The following is a 12528-nucleotide window of genomic DNA, read 5'->3' as shown; positions in this document are numbered from 1 at the left end:
GTAATTTCACATCCACACCCACAACTAAAATTGGACTGCAGTTTCTTCGTGTTTCTAGGCTCTTGTGTAAGAATCGAGCTGACCCTCGAAACCACAGAAATGCCCCCAAATTCCTCTGTGCTGCAGGGGAGCCATTGGGACTTTGAAATTTTGCTAGAGCTCACCCGTAGCAAATACAGGGAGGCTTTGCTGGAGTTTAAGGATTGTTTATAAGGACCGGCATTGCGGTGTAATGGGTTAAGCTGCTGCCTGCCACACCAGTATCCATATGGGCACCACTTCCAGTCCCGGCTGCTCCACTTCTGATCCAGCTCCCTGCTAATGCACCTGGGAAAGCAGCAGAAGATGGCCCACGTGCTTGGGCCCCTGCACGCACGTGGGAGACCTGGAAGAAGCTCCTGGCTCCTGGCTTTGGCCTAGCTCAGCCCCTGCCATTGTGGCCATTCGGGGAATAAACTGGCAGATGGAGGATCTCTGTCTTCCTCTCTCTGTGACTGCCTTTCAAATAAATGAAATAAATTTAACAAAAAATTGTTTCTACAGATTAGAACAATAACATGAATTGGGAAAGCTAAGCATGTCCATGGAACAGATCCAAATGTACAAGGGTGGATAAAGCAAACAGTGAAGGCGCCAGTTCACCCCCAAGGCAGCTTCCACATTTTCAGCCTCATTCACGAAGAACAAAGGCTGCTGGTTTTCATTCTTCCTTTAGTGTTACACCTACTGAAACGCGTCCCTGTACTCAGCTGGTTCTGTGCACTGCTGTCCCGCGTCCTTTTACTTTAGGCTGAGGGACTCCCTTCCAAAGCTGCTGCAGAGCAAGCCTGCCGCTGAGCCCCTGCTCGGGACCCCCGTCCGCCCTCCCACTGGGAAGGGGGCTCCTCCCATGCTGGCAGGGTTTGTCTTGGGCACACTGACTGTGGCTTGGCTGTCCTCTGACTGAAGTGCAGGCGAGAGCTGGGCTCCTCTCCCGAGGGGGCTCTGGGTGGGGGAGGGGTCTCCTTTAGTTTCTTCTGGGTGGAGCAGGAGCTTTCCTGCCAGGTCCAAGTCCCGACTCCCCTGACTGCACACTGCGGAAAAGCCCCCAGGTGTCTGAGGAGCTCGCTTCTCTCTCAGGTCAAAGGCAGATTACTGTCCTACAAGGCAGGGGTGTAGGGGTGGTGTTGAGGGTGTGCGCACTCGCGCTCTGGGTGGTGATTTGAGGACTCTCCCCGGGAGGTTTCTGTTTGGCAAAAGGTTAGAACTCCAAAATACAAAGCATTTCAGCAATATCTAGAGTTCCACGCCACTCTGTTACTCATGGCCTTGGCAAAAGCCAACAATCTTTTCCAAGCTAAACAGAAGCAGAGGTCTCGCAACCTGGGTGTCCAAAGGACAAGCCCGCCTGGCGCGGGAACAAAGCTTCCCCATTAAACCGGAGCCGCCTCGGGACAGGGCGGGGGGCTGGGCGGTGCCTGCGGGGCCGCAGTGCCTGGCCGAGGGCGAGGGAGCGCACCTGGAGGGCAGGCGGCACCCGGAGCGCAGCGCGGGGAGGATGTGCCCCTGTGTCCGCCCCACACCCAGCGGCACTGCCTCCTGAGCGCACCCGGGCGACTGCTCTCCTGAACTTTGCTCACCGGTTTTCTGTATACTTTTTATGTTGTTTACCTTTCTTATTTGGGGATTTTTAAAGTGGTTTCATGACGCCGACGCGCCCTGCTGCCAGTACAAGATGTGCCCGGCTCGCGTGACACGGCTGGGAACACGCGCCCGTTGCACCCTCCTGGTCCCCGCCGTCCTGACTTCATCCTGGGTACTCCGGCCAGGCTCAGTTCGTGCGGACAGCGTCCAGGCTGCGTGTGGCCCTGGGCTACCCGAGGCTGATGGCGCCGCCCTGCACAGTGTCTGGACGCATTTGCTGCCTCTGGGCACTAATGCGTTTCTGGATTTTCGCCCATCTGATGGGTGTAACAACATGTCTTAGTGTAGTCTCATTTTACATTTTCCAGTTTATTAATAGAGTGGAGAAGCCCTCCCTCTCTCCCTCTTATCGCTCAGAAAAATTGTGTTCTCTTCCTGTGTGAGACCTGAGCCTGGATCAAGGTGTAAATATTTTAATCAGGCCTCCATCTTGGCACTTGGGCCTGACCAGGCCCTGAACCCTGAGCCAGAAGCTCCTAAAAGTAAACACATGAACTCCCCTTGCAGTAAACTCTCCTAGCAACAGCGATTAACAGATAACAGAGGAATACCTGGAGTTCCTGGTGTCTTCTCAGGGCAGATAAGGTGATTGATAGCTACCCCAGACCCTGCAGTTCGGCACGTACGCCCCAGCAGCTCGGACCCTATGCTTCGGCCAATCAATTCAAAAGGCATCAACCCCAAAGCCATCCAACTGTTAGGCAGGAAGTTAGGTATGAGCTTGTGTGTGTGTGACAAAGGCCTCTGGAGAAGACTTCTACGTCCAGTATATGCATCTACATCTCAAAGTTATCCCAATGATGCTCCAGGTGCAGCCCAGTATCTGCATTTCAAACACCCTGCTCAGCATCCCCATTCTCTAGGGGGTCCTGCTCATCCTTCCTCCGAACCCAGGATGGCGCCAGCTAGGTTTCCTCCTGTCTGATACCTTCAAGGAAAAACTCAGATAGGAGCTTCTTAATATTTACAGCCATAAAATCCTTTGTTTCAGGAGGAAATGTGTGAAGACAAAGACCCATCTCCTTAAAACCGCACCCCCCCCCCCCCCCCCCGCCTCAACCGGACTGGGTGCTCAGCCCTCTACCTCTCAGCTGAGCGGCCCGCCTGGTCTGGTCAGGTGTAATCTCTCAATCATGTAACCTCGCCCCCCCCCCCCAGTCTCTCAGGCTCCGTCTGGAGGGGTGCCCATCCATCCTTGCGGATGTCCCTACCCTAATAAACTTTGCTACTTCTACTTTCCACTACTCTGTCTCACACCTGAATTCTTTCTTGCGCGAAGACAAGAACCCTCCAATTTCTCCGGTAACACAACCACCTTTAGTAGGTCCGTTCCCGCCATGGGATGCACTGATCAATTCTAGATGTCCTTTAAATTTCCCGCGGGATGAGATGATTTGCTAAATGGTACCATGATGTATAGAATGTCTCTGAAAACCCTATAAAAACCCTGTTAGCTGAAGGGTCAGGCTCTCAATTCAGACCCGCTGTGTCGGTGTTGATTGAGAGACCAGGCCCGGACCTGCAATAAAACTTCCCTGTGCTTTACAGCGGTATCGGCTCCTTGGTGGTCTTTGGGGATGACTGAACCGGGCATAACACTGAAAATGCCTACTCGGGGATTCGCTTCATCTTCTCTTGGGGGCTGCGGCTCTGGCTGTGTGCAGGAATGTCTCCGTGTTCGAGGAACACATTGGATCCTCGTCAGTCTCCTGTGTTACAGGGACACACACACACACACACACACACCCGTATTAGGGTCAAGTGTCCCTGCGGTGCAGAGCTGAAGGACGACCAGGTACTCGCAAATGATCAGTTTTCTGTGTTGGGCTCAGCGCCTTCCGAGGGTTAAGGAGTCCTGTGGGGGAGGCTGAATCTGGAGAGGCCTAGAGGAAACTTGCAGAGCCGGCCTTGAATTTGAAAACCTGTCTTTGAGTTTCAAATCCCTGTGGCAAACACCCAAGCCCCGGGGCACTTTTGCCTAAGGATCATCAAGGTGGTACAGTAGGAGTGTGTTTTGCATCACAACACCCCACCCCTTGCCCGCATCCGCTCATCTGCTCTGTACCACCCGCTCTGTACCTCCGCTATATATACACCTCCCTTTTACAATACAGTGAGACCCTGCTTCCACTGGGCTCCACACCGCACCTGATTGTCCCCCGGCTTTGGGGAAGGCTGAGTGGCGGGTGGCGCACTTCCCCTCCTCGGTCAAGGCAAGCTGCGGGCAGCCTGCCTAATTCTCCGGCGGTGGCGAGGAACAGTCACCTCAGAGTCCTGGCTTCCATCTGGAAAGATCAGAGTTCCCATGGCTGCCTGTTTGTCAAGTTTTACCTTTTGTGATTGTGTCTGAGCTCTGTGCAGAAGTGCGTCCTGTGTGTAGGGAGAGTAAGGAGGGGTTTTCCATATGCATTTGGGATTTCCCAGGGCCAGCGCCTCTTCACAGGCTGAGGTCTGACACAGCTGCTGCCCTCAGAGGCCAGCCGTGCACCGTCATTTACTGCAGCTTTATCCTGAGACTTGAAATAACCGTTTCTACCAGATGTCCCTTGGCCTTTTGTTCTTGCATATGACTTTTAAGACTCAGTTATGGGGCCGCTGCCCTGGCTCACTTGGTTAATCCTCTGCCTGCAGCGCGGTATCCCATATGGGTGCTGGGTTCTAGTCCTAGTTGCTCCTCTTCCAGTCCAGCTCTCTGCTATGACCTGGAAAGCAGTGGAAGATGGCTGAAGTGCTTGGGCCCTGCACCCGCATGGGAGACCAGGAAGAGGCACCTGGCTCCTGGCTTCGGACCGGCTATGCGGAAGAAAGACCTCTCTGTCTCTTTCACTGTCTATAACCCTACCTATCAAATAAAAAAAAAAGACAGTTAAATTTCCTCAAAAATTCTTTTGGGATTTTGATTGGAATTACATAGTTTCTGAAAACTAAATATCTTTCAATATTGTGTCTTCCTGTCCATGGCATGGATACTCTTTTCATTCATTTAGGACATTTAAATATTTTCAATGAAGTTTACAATTTTCAGCATAAGAAGTGTACACAGGGCCAATGCTGTAGCATAGCAGGTAAAGTCGCCGCCTGCAATGCCGGCATCCCATATGGGCGTCAGTTCAAGGACCAGCTGCTCCTCTTCCAATTCAGCTCTGCTGTGGCCTGGGAAAGCAGTAGAGGATGGCCCAAGTGCTTGGGCTCCTGCATCCATGTGGGAAGACCTGGAAGAAGCTCCTGGCTCCTGGCTTTGGTTCAGCACAGCTCCAGCCATTGCGGCCAGCTGGGGAGTGAACCGGCAGATGGAAGACCTCTCTCTCTCTCTCTCTGTCTCTCCCCTCTCTCTCTAACTTTCTCAAATAAATAAATAAATCTTAAAAAAAGAATTGTACACATTTTTGGCAAATTCATTCTTGGGTATTTTAAAGTTTTTTTTTTTTTTTTAAGATAGATGTATTGTTTATTTGAAAGTCAAAGATACAAAGAGAGAGAGAGAGAGAGGGAATTTTCTATTTTCTGCTTCGCTTCCCAGATGGCTGCAACAGCCAGAGCTGGGCCAGGCCAAAGCCAGGAGCCAGGAGCTCTATCCAGATCTCCCAAGTGGGTACAGGGGTCCAAGCACTTGGACCTTTTCTGCTACTTTTCCCAGGCCATTAGCAGGAAGGTTGATTTGAAGTGGAGCGGCTGAGACACAAACAAGTGTCCGTATAGGATGCCAGCGTTGCAGGCAGGGGTGTTACCAACTGGGCCACAACACAGGCCCTGTTGAGTTTTTTTTTTTTTTTTTTTAATCAAAATCCTTCATAAGTTACATTTTCATGGTCGGTGCTGTGGCATAGCAGGTAAAGCAGCCACCTGCAGTGCCGGCATCCCATATGGGTACTGGTTCGAGTCCAGCTGCTCCACTTCTGATCTAGCTCTCTGCTATGGCCTGAGAAAGCAGTAGAAGATGGCCCAAGTCCTTGAGCCCCTGTACCCACATGGGAGACCTGAAGGAAGCTCCTGGCTCCTGGCTTTGGATCGGCACAGCTCCAGCCATTGTGGCCAATTGGGGAATGAACCAACAGATGAAAGACCTCTCTCTCAGCCTCTCCTTCTCTCTGTGTGTAACTCTGACTTCCAAATAAATAAATAAAAATCTTTAAAAAGATGTTACATTTTCCAACTGTTTATTGTTGCTGTATAGTAATACTGATGGTCTTTGTTGATCCAAAGACAACCTCATCCCAAACTCTCTTATTTCTAATGATTTCTGTAGATTCTTTGGAGGTTTCTCAGTACACAAACTTATCTGTGACTAACAAGAGTTTTGCCTTATTTTTTCCACTACTTAAACCTGTAATTTTCTTCTTCTTCTTTTTTAAAGACTTATGTACGTATTGATTTGAAAGGCAGAGAGAGAGAGAGAGAGAGAGAGAGAGAGATCTTCCATCTGCTGATTCACTTCCCAAAGTGCTGCAATGGCAGGGGCTGGGCCAGGCTGAAGCCAGGACCCTGGAACTCCACCTGGGTCTCCCACATGGGTGGCAGGACCCCCCAAGCACCTGAGCCATCTTCTACTGCCCTCCAAGGCTATTAGCAGGAAGCTGGATCAGAAGCAGAGTAGCTGGGACTCGAACCTGCACTCTGGTGTGAGATGCCGAGCTTGCAAGCAGTGGGTTAATCCAGTGTGCCGCTACACCGGCCCCTCAAGTAGTTTTGTCTGTTTGTATGAATGGAGCCAGCACACTCTGCTGCTTGTATTTTGTCTTGCACTTGGGGCTGAGGCGGTGCAGTGAAGGAAGTTCTCTGTCTGCAGTCAACTGTAAACCAGTTTAGCTTGATGTTGAGGTGCGGTGGATCTCTTGCTGCATCTATAGAAGTGGCCGTGTGGGTCCCCTGGATCTGTTCATGGGGTGCCTGGCAGTCAATGTCCCCTAATGGTCCACTGCTCTGTGGCCAGGACGGATGGGTTTGTACCAGAGCCGGGAGTCCTGGTTCTTGACGTCCACGTCCGGGATAAGCTGGCTCCCGTTCCCTCGGACTGTCCTCTACCCACATCAGCATTGTGCAGGCCCCATGGCTTTAGATCTCTTCTCAGGGCCTGTGGGTTCAGTCCCTGCTGCTCCACTTCAGCCCAGCTCCTTGCTAACACCCCTGGGAAGTGTTGGCGCATCTCTCCCTTCTCCTGCTGGGTACACAATGTTGAGCTCGCATCTAAGCAGTAGAAGTGAACTTGTGAGGATTTCTCACGCATGTGGCTATGGTGAGGTCTGGCTCCTTGCTGTCAGGGAGCACGGTGCTGACCTCACCACCTCTGCAGTGCCCGGAGCCTGCTCCACGGCCTCGCTCACTCCACTGCTCTAAGTGTGGTCTGTGACAGCGGACTGGACAAGCACGTGACCTTTTTCTAGAAATTCATTTTTACTGATTGTTAAAAATGCATTGGCTCATAAGATTGGTAAACAACAAGAAACAGAGAGCAACAGCCTCCATGCAGATGATTAGAGAAGCACTGGTTAGATGTCTATTCACGCGATTGCTCAGCTAACACTTAAAAGTTGCATGTTCTGTAATAGCGTTGTTCAAATATTTTCCTGGTTTTTAAAAAATTTGTTTGTTTCAGTAACGCACCTGGCAATACCTTCTGTTTTGCTCAATGCTCCGGCAGCTACTCTGGCTTCCTGTATTCAAAGTCCACCGTGGCTGACGGTAACTCAGGACACTGAAGAGCCACCGGGCAGGGTGTTGTTGGCTAAGGTGCACCTGCAGCCTCCTCAGACACGGCTGAGCCAGGAACAAGACTCTTCTGTCTCTCAGGAAACTTCTGCCCACTCAGGCGACACGTAGCTTCCTTCAGTGCTGCCCTGCTCTGACCCGGGACCACAGCTAAGCACCCGCTTTCCAGGGTCGGGTGAGGGCCTGAGGGCAGTATCCTCTGTCACTCAGAGATATGCTCCTCCCCATTGTGCCTCCAATCTGCCCTTTCTCTCCCATCTCGGGCCCAGTAAACGACATTCATTTTCTCATCAATTAGCTAAGAAACAAGAGGAACAAGAAGGAAGCATCAGGGGAAATACTGACCACAAGGGAAAATCCACTTTGGCAGAAGTGATAATGAGTTAAAAATAATGGCTATGAACAAAAACTTTTCTTGAAGAATAAATCTTTAGTGGGTAATTCAAATGGAGAGATTAATCTGAATGAAATTAACCATAGAGCCGGCACTGTAGTGTAGCAGGTAAAGCAGCCGCCTGCAGTGCCGGCATCCCATATGAGCGCTGGTTCAGGTCCCAGCTGCTCCACTTCCAATCCAGCTCTCTGCCATGGCCTGGGAAAGCAGTGGAGGATGGCCCAAGTCCTTGGGCCCCTGCACCCACATGGGAGACCTAGAGGAAGCTCCTGGCTCCTGGCTTCGGATTGGGCCAGCTCTGGCTGTTGCAGCCATTTAGGGAGTGAACCAGTGGATAGGAGACCTCTCTCTACCTCTGCCTCTGCCTCTGTCTCCCCCTTTCAAATAAATAAATAAATCTTAAAAAAAATTAACCATTTAAGTAAAATTAAAGGGTAAAAAAGTCAGATGTGGTTCATCCAAGGAGTGACCCAGCGATTAGGCCAGCGTGCGTGAATGTAATGAAACGTTGTCAGGTCAGTGTGCTTCTGCTTCCAAGTTGCAGATTTCTGAGCAAGGTCCCTGAGTGGAAACATCCTCACCCTCAGCTGGCAGACCCAAAGCTCTCCTGCCTCCCTGCTCTTGGAGTGTTGATTTGCTTGTGAGACAAAGAGAACAGGGCTGTGTTGGCTGCCGGTTAAGATGCCCGTGGGGGCGCTTGAACCTGAGTCTCTCACGGTGCCTGGATGCAGACGCCGGATGTTGAGGGCCCTCACGTTCAGCCCCCACCTTAGCTTTGTGTCCTTGCCCTGCCTTCGTGGCTGTGAATCAGCCTTTTACTATAATGAACTCACAGAATCCAGGATGTGGAGCTGCTGCCCTATGAGGTCCCTGAACACGGGACTCACCAGGCCCTTATATCCCCACGGAAAACACCCTGATGCTCAGCTGTGTCTTCAGGGGTTTCTCTTCCAGGAACCCCAAGCCCTGAGCAAAATGTCACTTCCACCTGCGTGAGTCCCTGGACAGACTGGCGCCCATTCTGACTTCATCAAAATTCCCTAAAAGACACAGCGTTGCCAACCAATAAGAGAGCAGCAGACACTGCAGACCAACCGAGAGTTTGGACATGAGCTTAACACGTACCTCTCAGCCACAGCCCCAGTCTATAAGAACCCAGAACTTTTACCCTAACCCCTAGGGAGCCCAGGAATTCAGTGGCAGCTGCCCGGCCCCTTGCTCTGCTCTTTGCAGTGAGCACCTGCTTACTGCACCACTGTGACGTCAGCCGTTGGCTTTCTGCACATCAGGTGAGCAGACCCAGCAGACCCAGGTTTTCCTCCAACCAGTCTTGGAACTGCTCTGTAACACGTCCACAACTGGAATGCACCTGCCTGGGTCCAGTTCTCCACTCCAGGTCCAGATTCCAGCTCCTGCTACTGGGAGGCAGTGGTGACGGCTCAAGTGATTGAGTCCCTGCCACTCACGTAGGGGACCTGGATTGAGCTCCTGGACCCTGGCTGTCGCCTGACCCAGCCCTGACTATTGGTCATCTGGGGAGTGAGCCAGCAGACGGGAGCACTCTCTCCCAGCCTGTGTCTCTCTGCTTCTCAAACACACAAATTAAAAACCCAGCCTTACTGAAATCATATAATTCACATGTTACACTAACCCTAACCCTAACCCTAACCCTAACCTTAACCCTAACCTATCCACTGCCCAGCACCCCACAAGACACTTCTAACAGTTTAAAACTCTTCCATGCAAACTCTGCCTGGGCCCTCTTTCCCCATTCTCTGGCAAGCACTGATTGATTTCTGTTACTATAGTTTGGTCTTTTCCAGACTGAGGTGTAAGTGAAACCGTAAAATGTATAGTCTTTCGCTTGGTAAAAAGCACTTTAAGATTCATGCATACTGGTACATGAATGCATCCCTCATTCCTTTTCATTGTTGAGTAGCATCCCATTTTAGTAACTGTCAGGATCTCCCCCTTCAGGTTCTGGCCGGGTTACCCGGAAGGAAGAGTCGAGGAGACTGAGGAAGGTCAAGCTAAACACACTTTATTGATACTCTAGGCGGCTAGGAGGAGAGATCGCTCAAGCCTACTCCTGCGGGCACTAGGCACTACGGACCAGGAGCTTCTCCCTGCGGGCACTAGGCACTACGTCAGGGGAGAGAGGCTGAGCAACCCCTGGTTTACAGCAGCTGAGGGCCCCCTTATATACAGTTTCTAGAGGCTAGCCCCGCCCACATTCTGACCTTCCAGGGTCCCATAGTCATGGCAACGACAGTTTGTGGTTAGGCCCTCTAGTTAGGCGGTCTATTTTCAAAATCTTACCAGCTAGGTGGTTACCTTTCTACTTTTCTTTCAAGCTGCACTACTTCGCAGTTACTTTCTTTCAAAGGGCGCTGCAGTTACTTTGTTTCAAATGTCGCTACAATTACTTTCTCCATGAATGGTTCCCTAACAATAACACCCTATGATTAGTTTATCTGCTTGCCTACTAAAAGACAACTTGGTTGTGCCCATTTCTTGGTGATTATGGGAAAAGCTGCTTTAAACATTAGTGTACAAGTGTCAGGGCTTGCAGTGCTGGCATCCCATAGTCGAGTCCCAGTTGCTCCGCTTCCCAACCTGCTCTCTGCTAATGCTCTGGGAAAAAAGCAGAAGACGGCCCAAGAGCTTGAGCCCCTGCACCCGTGTGGCAGCCCCAGATGAAGCTCCTGGCTCCTGGCTTCAGCCTGGCCCAGCCCCAGTCGATGATGCCTTTGGGGGGTGAACTTGAGCATGGAAGATGCCTCTCTCTCTCTCTCTCTCTCTCTCTCAACACTGAGTTTCAAATAAATGCATGATTTTTTTAAATAAATCACTTCTATCAAAAAATTGAAAAGTATCTGTGTAAACATTAGTCTTAACTTGCTGGTCTAGATTAGGCATCAGCTTCTGAGCTACATGGCAGTGGTGGGAACCTAGACAGCTGGGGGAGGAGCTAAGGTCGACTTCTCCTTGCCCACCTGCACAACCACGTGACTCGATGACTGACAGCCACAGCCAAGCTGAGGATTTGTTTCTCTGTTTGTTCCTTTGTTTGCTTATTTTTAAAGATTGATTGATTGATTTTGAAAGTCAGAGTTACAGATGGCCTCAAAGGTATGGGCTAGGCCAGGCTGAAGCCAGGAGTCAGGAGCTTCTTCCAGGTCTCCCACCTGGGTGGCAGGGGCCCAAGCACTTGGGCCATCTTCTGCTACTTTACCAGGTGCATTAGCAGGGAGCTGGATCAGAAGTGGAGCAGCCAGGTCTCCAACCCGCACCCATTTGGGATGCGGGCACTGCAGGTAGTGGCTTAACCTAGAGCCACAGTGCCGGCCCCCAAGCTGAGGTTTGAAAGCTCCAGCTAAGCTGCGGCCAAACTGCTCTTGAATGGCTCCTTGCTGACCTGCTGGACAGTGCAGGTTGGAAACCACTGTTGACAGCTCCTCACTGAGGATGTCCTTTATGACAGCTCTAGGCAATTTGCTTTTTTTAAAAAAAGATTTCTTTAATTTATTTGAAAGATAGAGTTACAGAGCAAGGTAGAATCACAGATAGAGATCTTCCATCTGCTGGTCTATTCCCCCAGTGACTGCAATGGCCAGAGCGGAGCTGATCCAAAGCCAGGAGCCAGGCTCCCCCCAGGTCTCCCACGTGAGTGCAGTGGCCCAAGGACTTGGGCCATCCTCTGCTTTCCCAGGCCACAGCAGAGAGCCGGATCGGTTGTGGAGCAGCTGGGACTTGAACTGGCGCCCATATGGGATGCCGGCGCCTCAGGCCAGGGCTTTAACCTGCTGCTCCACACTGCCCACCCTGACAATTTGCATTTTGACAGTTATGACAGACTTGCCACATGACCACTGTGGCCAGCCCATGTAACAGCCTGGCCCAGCCTGCACGGCAAGTCCCCTTCCATGCACCATCCGAACTCCCTTCTCTTTCTGTGTACAAGCCAAGCCTCCCTCTCTGTGCCCTGTGCAAGTCCCACTCCCAGGTCCCAGTAAGCTCCGCCCCTTTCTGAGTGGTGGAAACCACAAGTTCCTCAAGTGTCCAGTCAACGTGGTTCAGGTTTCCCAAGACCTTCAGGTCCTTGTAACAAAACTACCAGGGGGCATGCCACTGCCATCCTGTCCCTGACACTTCTGATATTTCCTAAAATGGGTGCCAGAAAGGGTGGCGCTCAAGCTCCTCCCCTAAGTCTGCCCCCTTTCGAATGTTCAACTGGGTTCCACCTGGGCCGGCACCCCCATGCCTCTGGAGGTGCAAAGGCTGGGCCTGACCTTGGTGGGCTTCGTCCTCCGTAGACGGCTCTTCCGCTGTTGGGGTTTTTCCTTGGAGGGGGGCTGTTCGTGAGGTGGAGCCTTTTTGCATTCTGGGCTGTGTGTTCATGACTTGGTTCCTGACCTTGCACTTTTGTGTTGCTCCAAATGCACCCTGCTCTCCTGTGCATCTTTATGTCTCCACTCTGAATTATTCCACGCATGGAGGGGAGGACCTGCAGGAAGTCTAGCTGGGAACCCTCTGAGGCCGTCTAGTGGGCTGGGGTCTGCAGCCCCTCAGGCGCAGGTAGAATGTCCTTCAGAGCAGGCTGCCCGCTGTGGCTGGAAAGCTGTCTCCAGACCGGTAGCTTCTTGTGCCGCATGAGTGGCCTTGCGGCTTTAAGTCACACCCCCAGGGTGGGTGCAGTCTCACCCAGAGCCGGCAGGGGAGGGGGCTGCACCCCTGGGGAGAGG

This window comes from Oryctolagus cuniculus, chromosome 15 (assembly GCF_964237555.1).
Source record: "Oryctolagus cuniculus chromosome 15, mOryCun1.1, whole genome shotgun sequence".
In the NCBI taxonomy this organism is placed as follows: Eukaryota; Metazoa; Chordata; class Mammalia; order Lagomorpha; family Leporidae; genus Oryctolagus; species Oryctolagus cuniculus.
The sequence above is the reverse complement of the archived record's forward strand: the minus strand, read 5'-3'. Positions refer to the sequence as shown.